The sequence below is a fragment of the Sminthopsis crassicaudata genome, chromosome 3, assembly GCF_048593235.1.
Source record: "Sminthopsis crassicaudata isolate SCR6 chromosome 3, ASM4859323v1, whole genome shotgun sequence".
Taxonomy (NCBI): domain Eukaryota; kingdom Metazoa; phylum Chordata; class Mammalia; order Dasyuromorphia; family Dasyuridae; genus Sminthopsis; species Sminthopsis crassicaudata.
Window position 1 is genome coordinate 608,171,134 of NC_133619.1, and position 20,449 is coordinate 608,191,582.

Genomic DNA, 20,449 nt, shown 5'->3' on the forward strand with positions numbered 1-20,449 from the left:
CCTCCCTCCCTCCCTCTCTCCTTCCCTCCCTCCCTCTCCCTCCCTCCCTCCCTCCCTCCCTCCCTCCCTCCCTCCCTCCTTCCTTCCCTCCTTCCTCCCTTCCTTCCTTCCCTCCCTTCCTTCCTTCCCTCCCTCCCTCCCTCCCTCCCTCTCTCTCTCCCTCTCTCCCTCCCTCCCTCCTTCCCTTCCTTCCTTCCTTCCTTCCTTCTCTCCCTCCTTCCCTCCCTCCCTCCCTCCCTCCCTTCCTTCCTTCCTTCCTTCCTCCCTCCCTCCCTCCCTTCCTTCCTTCCTTCCTTCCTTCCTTCCTTCCTTCCTTCCTTCCTTCCTTCCTTCCTTCCTTCCTTCCTTCCTTCCTTCCAGAGAGGGCGAAGGGGAAAATGGGCTGAATGACCCTTAAATCATTTATTTCAAGCAGTGAGGCAAGGAATCTCACTTTGCCTTTGTCATTAACCTTTTCTGGCCTCATTTTCCCTACTTAAAAGTAGGTGTGGGATATGATCTCCACAGTTCCATCTCATATTCCATGTTCTGTGACTTCTCACTTCTATGGCTAAAGGAAAATTTGGCTTGGTCTGTTTTCTAACCTTTGATTCTCAACACCAGAACAACATTGGCAACAGAAGTCCTGGGCTGGGCAGTCTAGACATCTGGGGATTAGTCTCAGCTTTATCACTGACTCATTATGTGACCTTGAAAAGTTATTCTCTTTGCCTCTCAGTTTCCTTCTCTGTAAAATGAGAGGAATTGATTTGAATGATCTCTGTGCTTTCCAGTTCTGACATTCCTGTAACTAAGGTCACTTTCAGCGCTACATTCTGAGGCTGCAAGTCCTAGAAAAAAAAGGAGTGGTGGTGGATAAGTACAACTAGCTGTGATATTTTATATGGATTATCCTAGCCACTGAGTCCTGCTTTTTTCTTGGCCTCCTGTGGGTGTTGGACGTGATAGTCTGTGAGGGCCCTTCCAACTCTGAAATTCTGTTGTTTTTTCAATAATAGCCTCCTATCTTTTGTTCCCCCCCCTAACTACCCCCAAGTGAATTTCCCTTCTACATAGATCTACCCATCCTCCTTAGAAAGTTTCAGTGAATTCCTAGTACTTACCACATTAAGGGCACTCCTTTGGCATTCACAATCTGGTGCTGTTCTAATGTTCCAATTTTTCATAATTTCCTCATGTTCCTGAGCTCTCTAACCTCCATTATTTGTTCATGCTGCTATCCCCTGTGCTTGGAATGCTCTCCTCTAATTATCTGCTGAACTCCTATCCACTTTTTAGAGCAGTTTAAATACTGCCTCTTTCATGAAGTATTTCCTGATCCTCTCTTTTTCTAATAATCTTTCTCCATCTTTCCCTTCAGAAAGCATCTTATTCTTTACAACATACTTTTAGAGCTAGAAGGAAACTTGGAGATCATTTAGTTCAAACTTCTCATTTTACAGATGGGGAAACTGAGGCTAAGAAAATACAATAAAGATGTTATATATTACTGGCCATCTAGGTGGTACAATGGATAGAGCAATGAAGAAATTGAGGCTAGGGTCCTACAATGGAGATGGGATATATTACTGGGCAGCTAAGTGGGTACAGTACATAGAGCACTTAGCCTGGAGTCAGGAAGGCTTGACTTCAAATGTGGTCTCAGACATAGTTGTGTGACGATGGGCAAGTCCCTTAAAGTCTGCTTTGCCTTGCCTCAGTTTCCTTATTTATTTTTTTATTTTTTGCTTTTTGGGGTTAAGTGCCTTGCCCAGGGTCACACAAGCTAGGAAGTGTTAAGTGTCTGAAATCAGATTTGAACCCAGGTCCTTCTGACTTCAGGGCTGGGCTCTATCCACTGCACTACCTAGCTGCCCCACTTTCCTTATTTGTAAAATGGCCATAATGGCAGCATCTTTCTTCCAGGATTGTTGTGAGGATCAAATGAAAAAATTGTGAAGTGCTCAGCACCATGTAACATGTGCTATATATACATGTGAGCCATCACCATCACCATTATTGTTACATTTGGTGAAAAATAAATGTCTCTTATTTGTCTCATGTCCCCTTTTCTGAAAAAACAAAACAAAACATGGCCTGTATCTACATTGCTATCTTTCCTGGCATTGAATATACAGCAAGTACTTAGTAAATGTTTGTTGAATGGAATTGAATTCTCTTCCTGCTGCCAGGGGAGAGCCCACGGAGAGGCATCCTAGGATGTAGGATATTTCAGGGGCCCTCCCGTGAGAATCCAGCAGCCCGGCCAGCTGAAAAGGCACTTTCTGAGGGTATCAGGTTCCCTGTGAGCTAAGAAAGCAGCTTTAGCATTTCCACCTGGAAAAATGAGCCTCCCAGATGGTTTGCTGCTATTATGTGGGTTGCTCCAGGGAACTGAATCTGTTGGTGCTGCTTTTATGGGATTTCTGTTTTGTGGCCGGGGCCAGACGGCAGGCAGACTGCCCACCGTGTTTCCGAGGCATGTTTTTCAGGTTCTAAGGAAGTGTGAATCTGTTCTCCTTGGTTTCCCCTCTCTCATAGCTGGCAGCACGGGATTTTGCTGCAGTATTCCCTGCATGGGCTCTGCATCGCTGCAGAGGCTTTCACTGCCTATCTCTAGGATGAAAAGGGCTTATTAACCCTGCCCCTCCTCCAAGCTAAGTCTGCATCTGCAGAGATGAGGGGTTGTTTTTTTTTTCAAGTTCTCCTCTCCATTTTCCTCTCTTTTCTTTGCTCAGTTCTCTCTCCTCTCTTCCTCCCTTCTTTTCTTTCCCCCTCTCTCTCCTCTACTCAATCTTCTCTCCTTTCTTACCCTCTCCTCTCCCTCTCCTTCCAAAATAATTTTGGAGAGGAGTGTGGCTCTATATCCGGAGATAACTTTGATTCAAGGTCATGAAGGGATCCAAGGACATATAGGGAATGAGCATCTGAACCCCAATCCTGGCTCTGCTGCTGCACATTTCATAAATGATTTCCTTACTACACCCTGTCAGGTTGCTGGTGAGGGTGCTATTATCCTGCTTTTCACAGGTGAGGAAACTGAGGCTCATAGAAATAAAGAGAAAGCCACAACCAGAAGGAGGCAATTAACAAATAATTATTTAAATGCCCATTTTTGAGGTGAGAAAGAATAAAATGTCATCTCTGTCTTTAGGGAAGAGATGATGACATATACATATAAGTACAATAATACAAGACAAGAAGTGATTGGAGCACACATCATTTAGCATATAGTAGGTGAGATGCCTTTGTTACAAATTGGCATAAATCGTGATGCTTGCCTTTGAGCTTACAGTCAGTCAGGATGCATTTATGAAGTATTTACTGGGTGCCAGACACAGTGTTCACAGTCCACTTGAGGGGTCAGGTCTAGAGGGAAGTTAAATAGTTATACAAGTTGTTGTGTGATAACTGCCCAATAAGAATTATGTTTACTATGTGCTTTAGTGGTGGGAGAGATCCATATGGACTGGGTTGTTTAAAAGGAGTTCTTAGAAGAGCTGAGGTTTGAGCTGGGACTTGAAACATGGCTAAGAGGAGAAGAAAGGATGTTCCAGAGTTACATGGGGATGGGAGGATGAAAGAAGCAAAGACACATCATTGAGGCTTCATGGGGTGTAAGGGACTTGTCCATCATCACGTGAAACAGAATTTGAATGCAGATTTCTGAATGTAGCCCAAGTCTCTTTTTAGTTTTACTTAATATTCAACATATATTAAGGCTTTTGGCTTCTCTTTTTGGATTCCATGGCATTTCTGTAGTAATGACTATACCATCTCCCCTTCCCTCTACTTTCTTGCGTCCCTTTTCATATCGTCTGTCTTCCTTATTATAATGTAAGCTCATTGGGCAGGGGTGCCTTTTATACTTAGCACAGTATTTAGCAAATTAAGAATTTAATAAATATTTCCTTTCTTCATCCCTCCACCCTTTTCTTCCTCCATCCATCTATCTGTCATCCTCTGACCATCTCTTCCTCCATCTGTCCATTTCTTTCACATCTCTCCTTTTCTTTTTGCCTCTCTCTGTTTCTTTCTCTGAGCCTCAGCAATTTCATCTGTAGACACAAGACTCTGGGAAGGACCAGTAATTTCTAGTTTGGGAATTCTGTCCAAAAATGTGCATAATTACCTGTCTTTGTTTTAGTATTATTAAAAAATGAGTTTTTGTATTTATATTGACCATAAGCTACTTGAAGACAAGGTTATATCTTTTGGTGTCTTGTACAGTTTTTGCCCAGACCTATGATTTAGGTGGTTTAGTGGACAGAATGCTAACTTGAATCACAAAGAATTAAATTATTCAGTAAATTATCTTTGTAACTCTGGCTAAGTCATGTAGCCTCTCTGGACTTCAATTTCCTTATTTGTAAAAATGAAGGGTTGGATTGAATAGCCTCTAAGTTCTCTCCAACTCTGTATCTAGAATCTTACAATTTAATCTGGGTGTGAATTCTTGAAATGGAAACTCTCTACTGATAAAAACTGGCAACTTGACTAATGTGGAGCTTTAGAGAGCTATTTGGGGACTCTGAGAGGTTGAGATTAAGTTTATGCTTCCAGTATGTGACAGGGAAGGATCTAAATTAATGATTTCCCAACATAAACGATTTGTTTTTACACACAATAAGTGCTTAATAAATAAAAGTGTGGGGGGCAGCTCGATGATGCAGTAGATAGAACACTACTCTCAAGTCAGAAGGACCTGAGTTCAAATCTGCCTTGACACCTAATACTTACTAGCCGTGTGACCTTGAGCAAGTCACTTAACTCCAGTTGCCTCACCAAACAAACAAATAAAAAATAAATGTGTGTTGAATTGATTTGGTGTCATTTGAAAATGGTTGCTTTCTCATCCTTGCTGGGTTGCCAGCAAAAAGTACTGGATGAAGATGATAGGTTCTCTTGCTTTATAAAATGTCCATGGAGCTCAGTACCTTTCTAAGTGCCTTAAAGCACAAGCTGCTCAATGCTATTAGAATCTTTGTGAGTTTAATAGACTCAGTCTGCAAATTTGAGACTGCAGAACTGCAAAGAGAGATCAAGGTTCAGTTTTCCATCATGGTATCAGCTCTCACCATGTCTGGTGCTCCTTATCTCTTGTATTCCTACGGACTCAGGCAACTTTAGACTTGGAAAGTGCCCTTCCAGGTCACATGGCTCATCTTCTTGCCCGATGCATAAATCCACAAGTGGTCATCCCCACCATAAGATGTCCTCCAGGAATAGGGAAACACATACTCTTATTTCATATTTGAACATTGCTCATTGCTAGGAAGTTGTTACATTGAAAGGAACTGCCCCTCCCCGTGACTTTCATGCTTTCTGTAGTTGTGCAGGACAGAAACAATTCTTCCTTTTTGATGGAGCCATTTACCTGTTCACTTACTTGCCTCTTCTCCAGTCTGTAGTGTGTCTGATGTGTGATCAATGTTCTTAAATTTGTGTCTTCTCTACTGAGAGAATCTTGTAAGAGTTATAGGGTTAAATTAGCTTCAGGGGCTGGAAAATAACAACATTCATTCATAGTATAACCAAACTCATGTAGGCAAAATTGCTGTTGGAATGCAATGATATTATGGGAGGCTGACAAAGCAACATTAATGAGAAGAAGACTTTAGTGCTTGTTTTTGTTTTGTTTTTGGTGCTGGGCGGTTGGGGTTAAGTGACTTGCCCAGGGTCACATAGTTAATACGTGTTTTGTGTCTTAAAATCTGATTTGAACTCAGTTCCTCCTGACATCAGAGCTGGTGCTCGATCCACTGTGCTACCTAGCTGCTCCTTTGGTGCTTATTTTTAAAAAAAATTTTTTATTAATATTCAGTTTTTTATATCATCATAATTATTCCAAGTATCCTTCTTTCCTTCCCAAAGTATCATATGGCAAATAGTATTTGTTAAAGAGAGAAAAAAAGTAGCACAAATACTCGATACATTGAAAAACTCTGAAAACATTTGTAACAAGTCATGTAAACTCCCATCTCCAGGAGATATCTTTTGTCTTTCTATTTAATTCCTCCTTAATCTTTATAATTTTGTAACATCTGTTCTTCCCATTTCCATTGTGGTAGTCATTTTCTTGGCTCTGCTTACTCCACTTCCCATCTGTTCAAATTTATCTTTCTAGGCTTCTCTGGAGTCCTTACATACTTCATTTTCCAGTAATACTCTGCTTCATTCATGTGTTACATTTTGTTTGGCCATTCTTTAATTTTAATTGGTGGGCTTCTACTTTGTTTCACAAAAAGTGCTCCTATTAAGTATTTTAGTGTATATTAGGGCTTTTTTTTTGTCAGTGATGTTATATATACATGCCTTTTATGCTTACAACGCATTTTACATTTATCATCTCATTTGATCCCTGTACCAGTCCCCAAAATTGGTAGTACAGAAATTCATACTATACCTGGTAGTAACCAACTCACAGGGATGTTGTCGGGAACAAATGAGATGATGTATATAATGTATATATAGTGATCTTATTTTTTATTATCTCCCATATTTTACATTGGAGAATACTGAGGCACAGGGAATGACTTTCCACAAGTCACAATTAGTTTGTGGCTAAGTCAGGGCTCAAACCCAGATCTTCTAGATCCAAGGTCAGTGTTATGCTCACCATACTGTCCTGCCCCCTCATTTCTTTGGATTCCATACTCCTCCTCCTCATAAAAACTTAAATTTGACATGTATTTGATACTCAGATTGGTGCCATGGTAGCAACAAAAAATAACAACAAAAACCCTTGAATTGTTTCCATTCTGTCAGTAAAAGGAGATGGGCTCATGGAATTGGAAGGAGGCGAGGAGATAGTTTTTTCCTGCCCACAATCATTCAGTTTTGGATATTTCAGGAATTAGAGGGCAGTTTAAAAAAAGAAACTGGAGGGAAGAAGTAAACAAATGACTTTGTTGGATGAGGAAAGTGCCATTCATTTATCCAGTGAGTATCCAGTGTGTATACCCCATCAAAAAAACATTTATTAAATGCCTGCTGTGTGTCAGGGACAGTGCTAGGTACCAGTCTATATAAATAAGAGACAAAAATGAAACTGTCTCTGTTCTCAAATAGCTTCTGCTTTGTAAAAATGAGAGCTCACATTAAGTCTCAGAAAGTTTAACATCTGCTTTGCTAGACAGTTTCCATCCCAAGAGTTCTTGAATATGACTTTGTAGATCATTGGTGAATTAAAACAATGTATACACATAATTACTGTATTGTGTGTGTGTGTGTGTGTGTGTATACACAAAGTATAGTGAGGGAATTTCACCTTGAGGAGGCACTAGTTGCTGAGGGAATCATGGAGGGCAAGTAGAGTTTGGGTGCTGAGGTTGCATTTCAGATCTGTGGGACAATCAGTGCAAAGAGATGGGAGATAGAATGGTGTACATGAAGCACAGAAAGAAGGCTAGTTTTCTTCGACTCTAGATTGAATGATGGGGAGTAATAAGCCTGGTGGAAAGGCAGGATGGAACCAGGTAGTAAGAAGTCCTCAGATGCTAATTAGCTGTGTGATCCTGGGCAGTCATTTCATTTTGTCTGCCTCAGTTTCCCATCTTTAAAATGAATTAGAGAAGGAAATGACCAACCACTTCAACATTGCCAAGAAAACCCCAAAGGGGATAAGGGAAAATTGGACACGATTCAACAACAAGAGCTTCTTGAACAGGGGACCTATGTTTAGGAATGTCACTTCGGCTGCTGTTTGAAAGATGGATCTGATGGGAGGAGACACTCCTCTTAATGGGAGCCTGGGGCAGCCATTAAGAAGCTATATTGCTAGGTGCTGTGAGGGATGCAAAGAAGCCTGATCCTTAAGAAGTTTGAAGTAATAGGACTCCATGACCTGGTTCAGTTTTCAGTAAGGTTCAGTAAGATAGTAACAACTATCTTAGTTCTTAAGAGAGGAAGAACATAGTAGTCCTGGCCCTTGTTTTAAAAGGCCAGCAAGTTTAGTGCAAAGGATTCTGGACTTGCAGTCAAAATAATTGGGAGCAAATCTCAGTTCTGATTCCTGGAGAGCTGTGTGACATTGAACAAGTCACTTTACAGAATCATAGTTGCAAGGAGCTGATAAAGCCATCTAGTCCAACCTCTCTAGGAGGCCAGGAAAGAGTAAGGAGTCAGTTCTCCCGCCTGCCAGGCCAGTGCTCACCTCTTCTCTTGAGCCTATTAAAAAAAGGGATGCTGAAGCTTGTCCCGTCAGTGTCCACAGCTTTTGTGAGCACTGAGGAATATGAGTTATTTATTACTGTTAATAATAAATATCATTCACATTTCTAGAGTGAAATGTGACCAAGGAGATTTGTTGAATGGGGAAAAGCTATCATTCAATATTCATTCTTTCATTGTTTGTTAAGTACTCTTCTTAGTATACAGCAGATGCTTGGATGCTGAGGTCATATGCCCACTTTGTCTTTATGTAATAATAATAGATTTATTCTTAAGGAGAAGTAGTAATAGCTTATATATCTATGGCTGTTTACCTGTAATAAGTTGAATAGGAGGCATTAAATTAATGCTCACTAAATTGTCAGGAATACTTGAGGGTTTTCCTTTTCCCTTAAGGAATGTACTTAGTTGGAGGAAAAGCATAGATAGATAGATATATCAAACCTTATAACGTTTACGCACAGAGTGATTCCCAGACACTGAGGCACATCTGAGTCTCTATGGCTCCTTTTTGGAGTTTTCTCGGCAGAGATACTAGAGTGCTTTGCCATTTTCTTCATCTGTTCATTTAACAGATGGAAAAATTGAGGCAAACAGGGTGAAGTGACTTGCCCAGAGACACACAGCTATACATGAGGTAGACTTGACTCCAGGCCTGGCGCTCTATCCACTGCACTGTCTAGCTGCTCCATTGAGGCAACCTGGATAGGAACCTGAGAGTGTCAAAGGAAACACCTCCCTCATACCTGAAAGGAGGCGGGTCTTGAGCTGAGCAATGAGTTGAGATAAGAAGCACATCTTGGAGTCTGAGCTGAGGAGGGGGTGGGGCGTTATAGATGTGGGAGGAAAGCCAGAATGGAATGAATGAGGAATGACTTGAATGAGGAATGACAAGTGGGGCTGTAGTCTATAGGCAGTAAACCTGCATGTGTTAAGTGCCTACTGTGTGCTGGAGTTGCTGAGTGCTGGAGATTAAGACTGCCCCACAGGAGCTTATAAACCAATGGGGAAGATAACATTCCAAAAGAATCCAAGATGGGGAGGAGAAGGGGTAAGATAACTGTTTGAGACCTTAGTGGGGAAAGCAGAAAGAAATGGGGAGACTAGGGACAGAACTCCTTCCTGAAATGGAGAGTTGGAATTCATGGTCCCACCCTCCCCTTGGGAGAGGCAGAGGATATTGATATTCTTCTGCCCTTGCTAGGGCCCTGGTGGAGAAGTCACTCTGAGAAGTCCCAAAGTAGTGCAGCCAGTCTAGTGGTTGGAAAATTACTGAGACAATAGTGGATCCTCAGAAAGTGAGAGAGACCTTCCTAAGACCATATAGCTAGAAAATGATGGAGTAAGTAGAGGCAATTCTAGGGTCTGAAATGGGAGTTCTAAGAGTTCAGCTCTCAGGATTCTTAACCTTTTTTGGGTGTCTGAAACCTATTTGGCACTGCCTGGTGTAGCCTAGGGATTCGTTCTCTAGGTATACATAAAATAAAATACAAAGAATTACAAAGAAAGTCAAATACGGTTATCAAAATATTTCAAGGAACAAAACCAACCCAAGTTTCCAGACCTCAGGTTAAGAATCTCTGCTCTAAATTAACCCTTTCAAAATTACTGGTCTAGCCCTTACCTCCGGGCAGTTAAGTTTTTATTCCCATTTTACAGATAAGACTACTTCCAAACCCTTGATGTTAAGCAAAATCCTGGAAATTCCATTTCTGAACATAAAAATCCCAAGGTTGTTTTTTGGAGGGGTGGGCGTAAGGGGCAAATTTTTGTCAAGCCATAAAATGAAGAGAAACATCTATTGTATTACATCTAAGGCATTGTGAAGGAAGCACTATACCTTCTCCCCTTCTCTCCCCAGTTCAAGAAGTATAAAAATTAGTTGGAGAAAGAAAACTAAGGAGGTGTATACCATATCTTTTCTTTCTGAGGATAAGCTGGTTGCCAAGTTGAGAGTAGGAGAAGTTCAGGAGTTTGAGAAGACTAACACCTGCCTTATAGGTGTGGGCTTTGTGTCAGCCTCTTAGTCTCTCTGTAGTTGATGTGTCTGGGACATGATTTAACTTGCTCCACATCCAAATCCCTGTAATAAGGAACTGCATTATTTATAACGGGCCTCTCCATGCTGGTGAATGCAGGGTTTACTTGGCTCCACAGAGAGTTGCTGTTTTTTCTTTCCCTTACTTTTGGTCTGTCCCCCCTCAGATTGTTGATAGGAAAGCATGGCACCAGGTCCCAAGGCTTTTTTTTAGGGAGAGGTGAGCAGTGTAACTGCAGAAGTTCAGCATCACGCAACTTGTTAGTGGTTGGGACGGAGCCGCTCCCTGTGGGTTTGTATTGAAATAGCATTTGCCTTCTCTCCACCGGGGTCATTCATTCTTGGTTCGCCATAAGTCATTTGGTGTATCTAGCCTTCAGACTTTGTCTCAGGTTCTTCAGTGTAGAGAATTCTCATTGTTCTGTGATGATAAATGCCATCATTGGCACAGGATACCATTTGGGGCTTGGTTGCCTTTGGCAGTTTCATGATTCTTGCTACTTAATTGCAGTTTGCTTTCAATTAGAGTTGGACATCCAGGATTGAAAGTCCAGGGAACAGAGAAAGGAAGAGGAAGAGGGCTGAGGTTTCATGAACAAGTCTATACTATTTTTTTTTTTTTTCAGGTTGAGGATCTTGTTTTGATGTGAGGAAAGGAAATTGAGGAATTGAGACAGAGTTAAACAGTTGAACAGTGAAATGGAGTTCTAAAATTATGACCCATGCTTTTCTAGGTTATGGAGAGAGTTGCTGAAGGGACTGTTTGACTCTAAATGGTAATTCTTTATGGTTGTAAACACTATATAAATGTCAACTGCTATTATTCCCAAATAAAGTATACATCCTGGCAATCAGGCGCTCTACAATCTGGCCTGTCCCTACCTTCCAGCTTTTCCTTGTGCGACTTCCCATCTATTCATCAGCCATCCTGGGCTCTTTGCCATTCCCCAGTTTCTTCCTGCTTCTTTGTTCACACTGTCCCTCCTGCATTCCTTGAATGGATTCCCTGCCTATTGAAATCCAGCTCAGATGCCACCTTTCCCTGCCCTCTCCAGCTGGAAGGGATCCTTTTCTTCTTAAATTTTTCAACAAGGGTGAGAAGTGACTTGTCAGCTCTTCCAGTTGTCTGGAATGGGGTGGGAGGTGGTTGGACATGGTGAAAATGGGGTTCCGTGAGGGTCACAATCCAGTGTCCTCCGTTATACACAGTGACTTAACATTTAAGTCATGGTGTGTGTTTAGAGGTGAGGGGCTTGACATAATGGGGATTTTTCTCATAAATCCTGATGGTTTAGAGCAGCTACAACTTGGCCCATTTTTCCCCAGAGAAAGAACTCAAGATTCATGCTTTTTTTCCCACTGTAAGAGCTCGAGAGAGCAGTCACATTTCTTTGGGTATTGATTTAATCTTTGGCTTTAATCTCTGTTTCAGTGTGTCTGCATCAATATTTGTTGATGAAACAGCAGAAAACTGATCCCTCTTCTCCTTTTCTCCATTGTCTGGGGTCAGCATCACAAATCTTGGGAGGAGGCACTTGGAGAATGATAAAACTGCATTTTGTGTGGGGTATTTTAACTATTAAAGAAAAAAGCCTTATAAGTAATGATGACACATCTATTCTGTATTCTATAACATGAAACTTGACTAATAGAAAAGTCTTTGACAGTGAATGGTATATTTGAATTAACGGGATTTCCAAAATATTACTATTGAGGGCATTACCATGTCTTCCTACTATTCCTCAGCGACCTGTTCTTTCCAAGATGCCCTCTCCCAAACCCCCAGTATCCAGTTTGTTGCCAAATCTTGATTTTACTTTCACAAAGTATTTCTCATGCCTTTCATTCTTTCTGCTCATATAGCCACCACTCTGACGCTGGCCCTCATGATCTCCTTGCTTTAGGTCAGTCAATCTGTCCTCCATTTACCAGGCTTCCTATTAGTCTTCCTAAAACACAGACATGACCATGTCTTCTCCCAAGTCCCAATTTAGTAAACTCCACTTGCTCCATTTCTCTGCCAGAGTTAAATATAAATTTGCTTACCTTTAAAGCCCTTCATAACCCATTCCCTCCTGCTTTTCTAGTCTTTTTATACTTCATTCCCCACATATACTCCATGATCCAGTAACACTGGCCTCCTGTGGTGCTAGGTGATTGAACACCGAGGAGAGAATGGAATTGAGAATATGGAATATGGGAGAATCGTTCGGGGCAGTGACTAATATGTGATAGGTGCGCTATACATTTTTCTATTTGAACTGAAGGGGAAAAGCCTCAGTCTATGAGTGAGAGAATTCTAGGTGGCACCCCAGTAACTAATGACTTCATTAGCTCCCCTTTGTCCTCAGTTTCCTTGTTATCTCCGGTATTCATTGTCAGCATCTGGGCCTGGTAATTTCTTGGAGACAGGTTTCTCTCAGCCTCTCTATTCACCTGTAATTCAGGGCTATACTCAAATGTCAATATCTTGCCTTCTGGGAACTATCACTGATGTTCCCTTCTCCCAGAGGACTATTTCCTGGATATACAGAAAGAACTCTGGCTTAGGTATGGTGAGACCTGAGTTGTAGTCTTGGCTTGATGACTTTGGATAATTGTTCATTTTCCTTGTCTGTCAAATGATGTTGGACTAGACGATCTCTAAGATTTCTACCAGCTCCAAAATCATATGGGTCTATGTTTTGACAGAATTGTAGAGCTAGACTACTATACTCCTTTCAAAGGTGAGGAAACTGAAGTACAAGATGCAGGAAATGCTTTATCTAAATTTTCAGCTAGAAATGCAGTAATTAGTCATGTTATTGGAGACTGAAGTTTTATAGCTCTGCTTTTTGGGGGGACACCTTTCAAAAAAAGAAAAAAAATAGTTCATTTTTTGGGATAACCTAAGTGTATCCCTGCTTGAAAGCAGGAGGATGGAATACTGGATCAAAGAATTATGTGTTGGGAACTAAGGTGTTAAAAAAAAAAATTTGGAAAGGCAGGAGGGAGCTGTGAAGGGCTTTGATTGCCAAACATTTTGTGTTTGATCTGGTGAAGAGTGTGTGTTTTGATCAGACCTGACTGAATGGAAGATTGATTGGAGTGGGAAGATACTTGAGTCAGGCAGATCCACCAGTAGGTTATTGTGATAGGTATTGGTATCGCCTGGGCACTTCAGTAGTGTGAGGTCATGAGGGTCTGCTGGGGATGGGAGAGTCAGAGGAGAAAAGGTCTAGTTAGGAGATGCTGAAGGTGAAACTCATAGGCCCTACCCACAGTTTGGAAATAAGGGGCAAGAGGTAGTGAGGATCCAGGATGATTCCTAACTAAGTGGTGAGCCTGAGAAATGAAAAGTTCCTCTATAGTAATAGGGAAGGTAGAGGATGGGGAAGAATTGGGGGAAAGATAATGAGTTTGGATTTGGATGTATTGAGTTTAGTATATCTGTTAGACATCTATCTTGAGAGTCTGAAAAGCATTTGGAGATGGGAGATTGAAGATCCACAGTGAAGTTGGGGCAGATTTGAGAACCATCAGCATATCCAAAGGGTGATCAAACTGTGCATATCCTTTGATCCAGTAGTGCTACTCCTGGGTCTGTATCCCAAAGAGATCACACATATTGGGAAAGGACTCACATGTGCAAAACTGTGTTTTTGTGGTGACAAGGAAATTTGAGAGGCTGCCCATCAACTGGGGAATGGTTGACTAAGTTGTGGTATTTGAATGTAATGGAATACTATTGTTTTATAAGAAATGATGAGCAGGCAGATTTCAGAAAAAGCTGGAAAGACCTGATGCTGAGTGAAGTGAATAAAACCAGGAGAACATTGTACATAATAACAGCAACATTGTGCTTGATCAACTACCATAGACTTGGTTCTCCTCAACAGTATAGTGATCCAAGACAATTCCCATGGACTTGGAATGGAAAACAATATCCTTATTCAGGGAAGAGAACTATGGAGAGTGAATGTAGATTGAATAATACTATTTTCATTTTTTTTTTTCTTGAGATTTTCCCTTTAGTTCTGATTTTTCTTTCACAACATGACTAATATAAAGATATGTTTAAAATGATTGTACATGTATGATTTTTTTTTTTTTTTTGATATCTTGGGAATGGAAGAGGGAAGAGAAAGATGGAAAAAATTGGGAACTGAAAATCTTGCAAAAATGAATGTTGAAAATTATCTTTACATGTCATTGGGGGGAAAAAAGTTAGATGGTAATTAAATCCACAGGAGCTGATGAGATCATCAAGTAAAGTAATATATAGGGAGAAGAGAAGAGGAACCAGGAATACCTGTGGTTAGAGGCTGTAATCTGGAAAAGGATTCAGGAAAAAAGGTGGAGAAGGAGAAGTTGATGGGTAGGGTGAAAACCAGAAGACAAGAGAATATCAAGGAGAAGAGGGTGACCCACAGTGTTAAAAGCTGAGAGATGTCGAGGAGATTGAACTGAAAAAAGATCATTGGCTTCAACTCCTGAGAGATCACTAGTAACTTTGGAGAGAGCAATTTCGGTGGAATGAAAAGGTTGGAAGCCTGATTATTAGAAATTAAAAAGAGAGTGAGAAAAGAGAAGCGGATGTCTGTTGTAAATGGCCTTTTCAAGGAGTTTAGTCAAAAAGAGATGTAGGACAATAGTGAATGGGGATGGAAGGATCAAGTGAAGATTCTTTCAGGGTGGGAGAGACAGACATGGGCATGTAGAGAAGGCATCAGTCTCTAAAGAGAGAGATTGAAAATAAGTGATAGATTGAGGATATGGATGGAATTCTGATGGAGATGGTTTGGAATGGGATTGCTTCAGCAGGTAGAGAGGTTAGCCTTCTTAAGGAGTAGGGCCACCTTTGTTATGTGAGATAAGAGGTGAAGGAGGAGATAATGGTGGAAAGTATCTGAGTGATAAGAGATGGGGAGAGGAGGAAGCTCATAGCAAATGGCCTAAATTTTTTGGTAAAATTATGAGGGAAGATTTTCAGCTGAAAGGCTTTGGGGAGTCAGAGCCATGAGAGTTTTGAGAAGGAGTGAAAAGGTTTGGGAGACTCTCTGTGGAGAGGGAGTGGATGAGGGATATAGTGAGTAGATAAGGGAAGTATTGTAGGATTGTCCAGCAGCAGTGAAAGCCCAATTGATCTTGTGTAACATAAATTTATGATGGACCCAGTCTGTGATTTTCTCCATTTTTGTTCAGTAGCATGTCATGCATGTGGAAGCAAAGGTGGTGAATTGTGGGAGTGATCCAAGGCTGAGAGTTGGCAGGACATAATCAGTGATGAGAGGGCTAGGGAATCAACAGAGGGGAACAGTGGAGGGTTGAATTGACTCATCAAGGAATCAAGATGGGGAGAAAAGGATTGTGGCTAGTGCAGGGGATCGATCCCAGTAGAGTTTGTGCTGGCTCCAGACCTGGATTTTGCCTCTCTATTACTTAGCTTGAAAAGTTGAAATATACCTTGGGTGGTCTTGGATACAATTTTTGTGGATGAATGTTTCTATGAATACTCATTTGATAGGTGCCAGTTGTGGTTTTTTTTAGGGGGTAAGGGTGTGAATCAGGAGAGAGGGCAGATTGTTGGAGGTAAAAATGACCTTCTATTCTGCTCTGTGGGAAGCACATTTTTCTTCATGCTTCAGGTACGCACTGTAGGCCTGACAGCTGTATTGTCTGGGGCTGGAGTGGGTGGAGGCCACACTGCAGCTATCTTTGAGAGATGTTGCCAAGAATGAGGGGCTATAAGGAAGTCCACAGTTCATCATTAATTTTTTGTATTTGGAAGCCAAGCTGGCTCACTGGGTGTGTGTACAGGGGAGGGCTAGTGGAAGCCTGGGAGTGTTTTGGTTTGGTTTCGACTTGTAAGGAAGGCCGTCCCATTCTTTACTTTCTGTGAGTATATGATTTGAGGAGGCTTTTTGAAAAAACAATTGAGGGATTGGTGTACATTAACTTTTTACAGGACAATATCGAGGGAGTCTGGCAGGAAAGTCATTGTCTTTGGGGTTAGAACGGGACAGTCGGAGCTTGTCTCTACATTGCCCTGCATGCTGCCACACTAGCCGTGAGCTGGGACAAGTCAGGAAAGGTCTGTGTCCCCTTCTGCTCAGTGAAGGATGGTCCCTAGGTTATTATATAGAGCGAATAACCTGATTTCTGCTACTGGCACCTGGTGTTAGGGACTTCAGAAGTCTTCCCGTCTGATTCACCTCATGTTACACATGAGGAAATTAGGGGTGAGGAAAGTTAAATGAATTGCCCACCATCACTAAGGTGGTGTCTCTGGCTCCAGAAGGGGAAGGGAAGGGAATAAATTTTTATATAATGCCTACTATGTGCTAGGCATTAATACACAATAGTAGGGCAGCAAAGGGGTGCAATGGATATAGGGCAGTGTCTAGAGCCGGGCAAAATCATCTTCATGTGTTAAAATCCAGCATCAGACACTTAACTAGCTGTGATCCTGGACAAGTCACTTTACCTTGTCTGCCTCAGTTTCATTATCCATAAAATGAGCTGGAGAAGGAAATGGCTAAACCACTTCAATCTCTTTGCCAAGAAAATCCCAAGATGGATCATGAAGAGTCAGACATGATTGAAAAGTGACTAAATAAAATCAAACCAAAATATTCCGTCATTTGATACAACAACATTTCCAGGTAGGTACTGTTATTATTATTATTTTACAGTTGAGGACACTGAGTCAAATAGAAAGCAAGTGACTTGCTCATAGTTATATGTCTAATGAAACAAGATTTGAACTCAGGATTTCCTATTGTACTATTTTTCTTTTTCTTTTTAATTTATTCTGTTTTGTTTTGTTTTGTTTTGTTGTTGTTTTTTTTTTTTTTTGCTGAGGCAATTGGGATTAAGTGACTTGCCCAGAATCACACAACTAGGAAGTATTAAGTGTCTGAGGCCTATTTGAACTCAGGCCCTCCTTATTTCAGGGTTGGTGCTCTATCTAGCTGGTCCTGTACTGTTTTTCTAAGGACATTCAGATCCAGAATTTGAACGAAGCTTATGTGACTCTTAGCTTTTTTTTTTTTTTTTCCCTAATTTTTTTGTTATTTCCATCTGCCAGCACATAGTAGATGCTTAATATATACTTGTAGTTTGATTTCCATTGCTCTGTACTGGGAGCTGAGGATGGTTCTGGGGAGGAAAGAAAACATAGGTCAGTGAGTAGCACTGAATGGAAATGACCTACTTCGTATCTTGGCTTGGACCCATGAGGAGCCATCTTCCATGAGGACTGCAGGCCATCCCCTCCTCCTTCCCACCTAGGCCAGCTCTCCTTTTCCCTCAATTCTCCTTCCAGGTTTTTCTCTTAGCTTTTAGTGTTTCTTTCTCATGCTGATTTTATTCTTCCATGCTCAGCTGGGATCTTTTGAATTGCTGGGGCACAGTAGGTGCTCAGCCAGGATCATTTGAATTGCTGGAGCACAGTAGGTGCTCAGCTGGGATCTTTTGAATTGCTGGGGCACAGTAGGTGCTCAGCCGGGATCTCTTTAATTGCTGGAGCACAGTAGGTGCTCAGCCAGGATCTCTTTAATTGCTGGAGCATAGTAGGTGCTCAGCTGGGATCTGTTGAATTGCTGAGGGAGAGATGGGACAATCTTGGCTCCTAGTCCCAGGCTGGCCTTGCCCTGTGACGGCTGGAATTGGAGATCGTTTTCTCCTGTGTTTTCTGAATCTCCTGCCGGCCTGGTGGGTGGGGCCCCTTCCATTCCTGCGTGAACCCCAGGCAGTTTCCTGACTTCCTGCTCGTGCCTCGTCATGCCCAGGATTTCTGCCTCCCCGAAGCCCGGCCCTCCTTCCTGCCGGGGCTCTGCTTGAGGCCTGGCCCAGCTCTCTGCGCTGTACGTCTGGGGCTTGGAACGAAACCGAAGCCGGCAGCGTTAGCGAGAGTGGGACTCTCTGGGCATGTGCGTGGTCCTCGGCCTTGGGAAGGCGGGAAGCCGGGCTCCAAGGATTTGGGGAGATGGAACCTCGGGGAGCTGACGGTGCAGAAACATGTGTGGAATGTGCCTGTTTTGATAAATGGGCTATTTTTAGGTTGTAGAAAAGGAGCGGTTTCATCCATATAGTGGAATCTTGCAGTGGTGTTTGTAACCTAAACTAATCAGCTTAGGTTCTGCCAGAAAAGTATCAGGTGGCTGGTTCATTTCCTCCTAACCTTTGGTACCAGCCAGTTAACCCCTTCAGCCCAGCTGCTTGGAGGCCGGTCCTTTTTTTGGCCGGTTGCCCTAAGACATCCACGCAGGATTTTTGTGAGCCAAGGGGTACTCCAAGGATGGAATGAAATCTTTGCCTTATGCATGAGCAGGGCCATCGAAGGAAATCCGGGGTCGTGTGGAAGCAGCCCTGGATTTAGGCAGAGTGTGGTCCTTCACCATATCTGGTCTCAGTTTCCACCTCTGTAACATGAAGGACTTGGATAAACTACTCGCTACTTTGTACCTCTGGCACTTCACAAGTGTGATACATGGTGATTTCTAAGGTCTCAGCTCATCTTTCGATGGTGAGACTTGTCAGGTACCTTCCTAGCTGCCATTCCCCTCTTGGCTTTTGCCCCTCCCCCAGTACTCAGTAAAAGTCCAGTCTGCTTCTTAAAGTCCCATCTGTTAATTCTTTTTCCCCCTGAGGCAATTGGGGTTAAGTGACTGGCCCAGGGTCATACACCCAGAAAGTGTTACTTGTCTGAGGTCAGATTTAAACTTAGGTCCTCCTGACGCAGTTAATTCTGAATTGCTGCTCACTGTTCACCCTCCTAGTACCTTATGGGAAAAACAAGGGAATAATCCGGAGGATGTAGAGATTAGAATGGAATGAGAGGCAGGAGATACTCAAAACCAAACAAAACCAAAGCCTGAAGAAGAAACAAACAAGTGGAAACCAATATGTCCCGCACATAACTCCCTCCCCGAGTTTGAGAGGCTGTGTGGTCATTTGTGTTTATAGCTTCCTGCCGGGGCAGGTCTGCCTCTTAAATATTTCTGTAATGCTTCTTCCCACACAGTGGTGAGGTGCTCTTAGCAGGCAGCTTGTGGGGGTGTGGCAATTTGCAGCCCCAGGGGTCCTTCTCTCTAGGGTGGCCCTGTGTAGTGTCCAAGACTGAGTCTGAAAGAGCCCAACGATGGCCAAGCAGCCCCTATGTAGTAGTAGCTGATGGAACTTTCCCAGCTCTGCGGGAAATGGGGATGGGGGGTTTGTGTAGGGGAGGGATTCCTGTTCTCTCTCTCCTGAGCATTACAGATAGAGGTCTCCACTTTCAGGTTATTTTTGCTGGCTGCTTTTCATTAGTTTTCCCTGATAAATTTGCAAGGCAGCCCCTGGTGGACAGGGACCTATTTTTTTTTTGGGGGGGGGGTGGGCATTATTTATATCTTTGGATTTTCAGCAGCTAGCCCAGTGTCTGAAACACAGGTAGGGGATATGGATTGGGCCTGGGATTTTATCAATTTAAAGAACAGAATTTCTGAATGAGAAAAGCTATTCTTGCAGGTCAGTCAGAGCCTTTTCACAATGTATATTCTTAGAGGCTTGCCTAGAACACAGAAGCTTGTCTAGGGCCACACAACCAGTATGTGACCCAGGTGGGACTTCTACCCAGTCTGCCTCGCTCTGAGGCCTGTTCTCACCTGCAATGCAATGCTGGCTGGTGCATATGGAGCTTTTCACAAATGCTTATTAACTGAATGAAGGAAGATTGTGTGGATATTTGTATAGCAATGCACAAACATTTTCTGGAGCTTCCATTCTAGACATAATCTGAAGTATTGTTGAAGACAAAAAAAAAGGCATGAGGCATTTATTGGCCCCTCCTAGAAACTCAACAACCTAATTAGGGAGACAAAATGTGTCACTTTGGTCTGACTCAGGGTTCTATCAGGCCTTGGTTTACCTGAACTGTATTTCCCCTAACCCCAGGTACATTGCAGTGAATACAGGAGATGCTTTAGTGAATGTTTTTATTGGATAGAGGTTACAGCCTTTCTCCAAACAAGTTTGCCAAACTTTAGAGTAGTTATAATGGATATTATTTTTTGGTGTGTGAATATACACACTCTCTCAAAAAGATTTCAGATGAAAGGGTATAGACCATAGTGATCATTCTCTTATACATTTAGGTATTTCTTTGTACCTATTGCAATTATGTCCTTTTAGTATATTGCTCTGATGTGTTGGAGGTTCAGTATAAAATGATGAGCTCAAGGAGAGCAATTAGCATGAAATGGGGTTTGGTCACAATGGCCATTTTCTTTGACAAAA

General features: G+C 42.2%; 1 protein-coding gene across 5 annotated transcripts in view; it reads left to right on the plus strand.

Moving 5' to 3' along the window:
- Positions 1-20,449, plus strand: part of LUZP1 (leucine zipper protein 1) — a 96,835-nt gene that overhangs the window by 29,168 nt on the left and 47,218 nt on the right. The gene's annotated exons all lie outside the window — the stretch shown is intronic.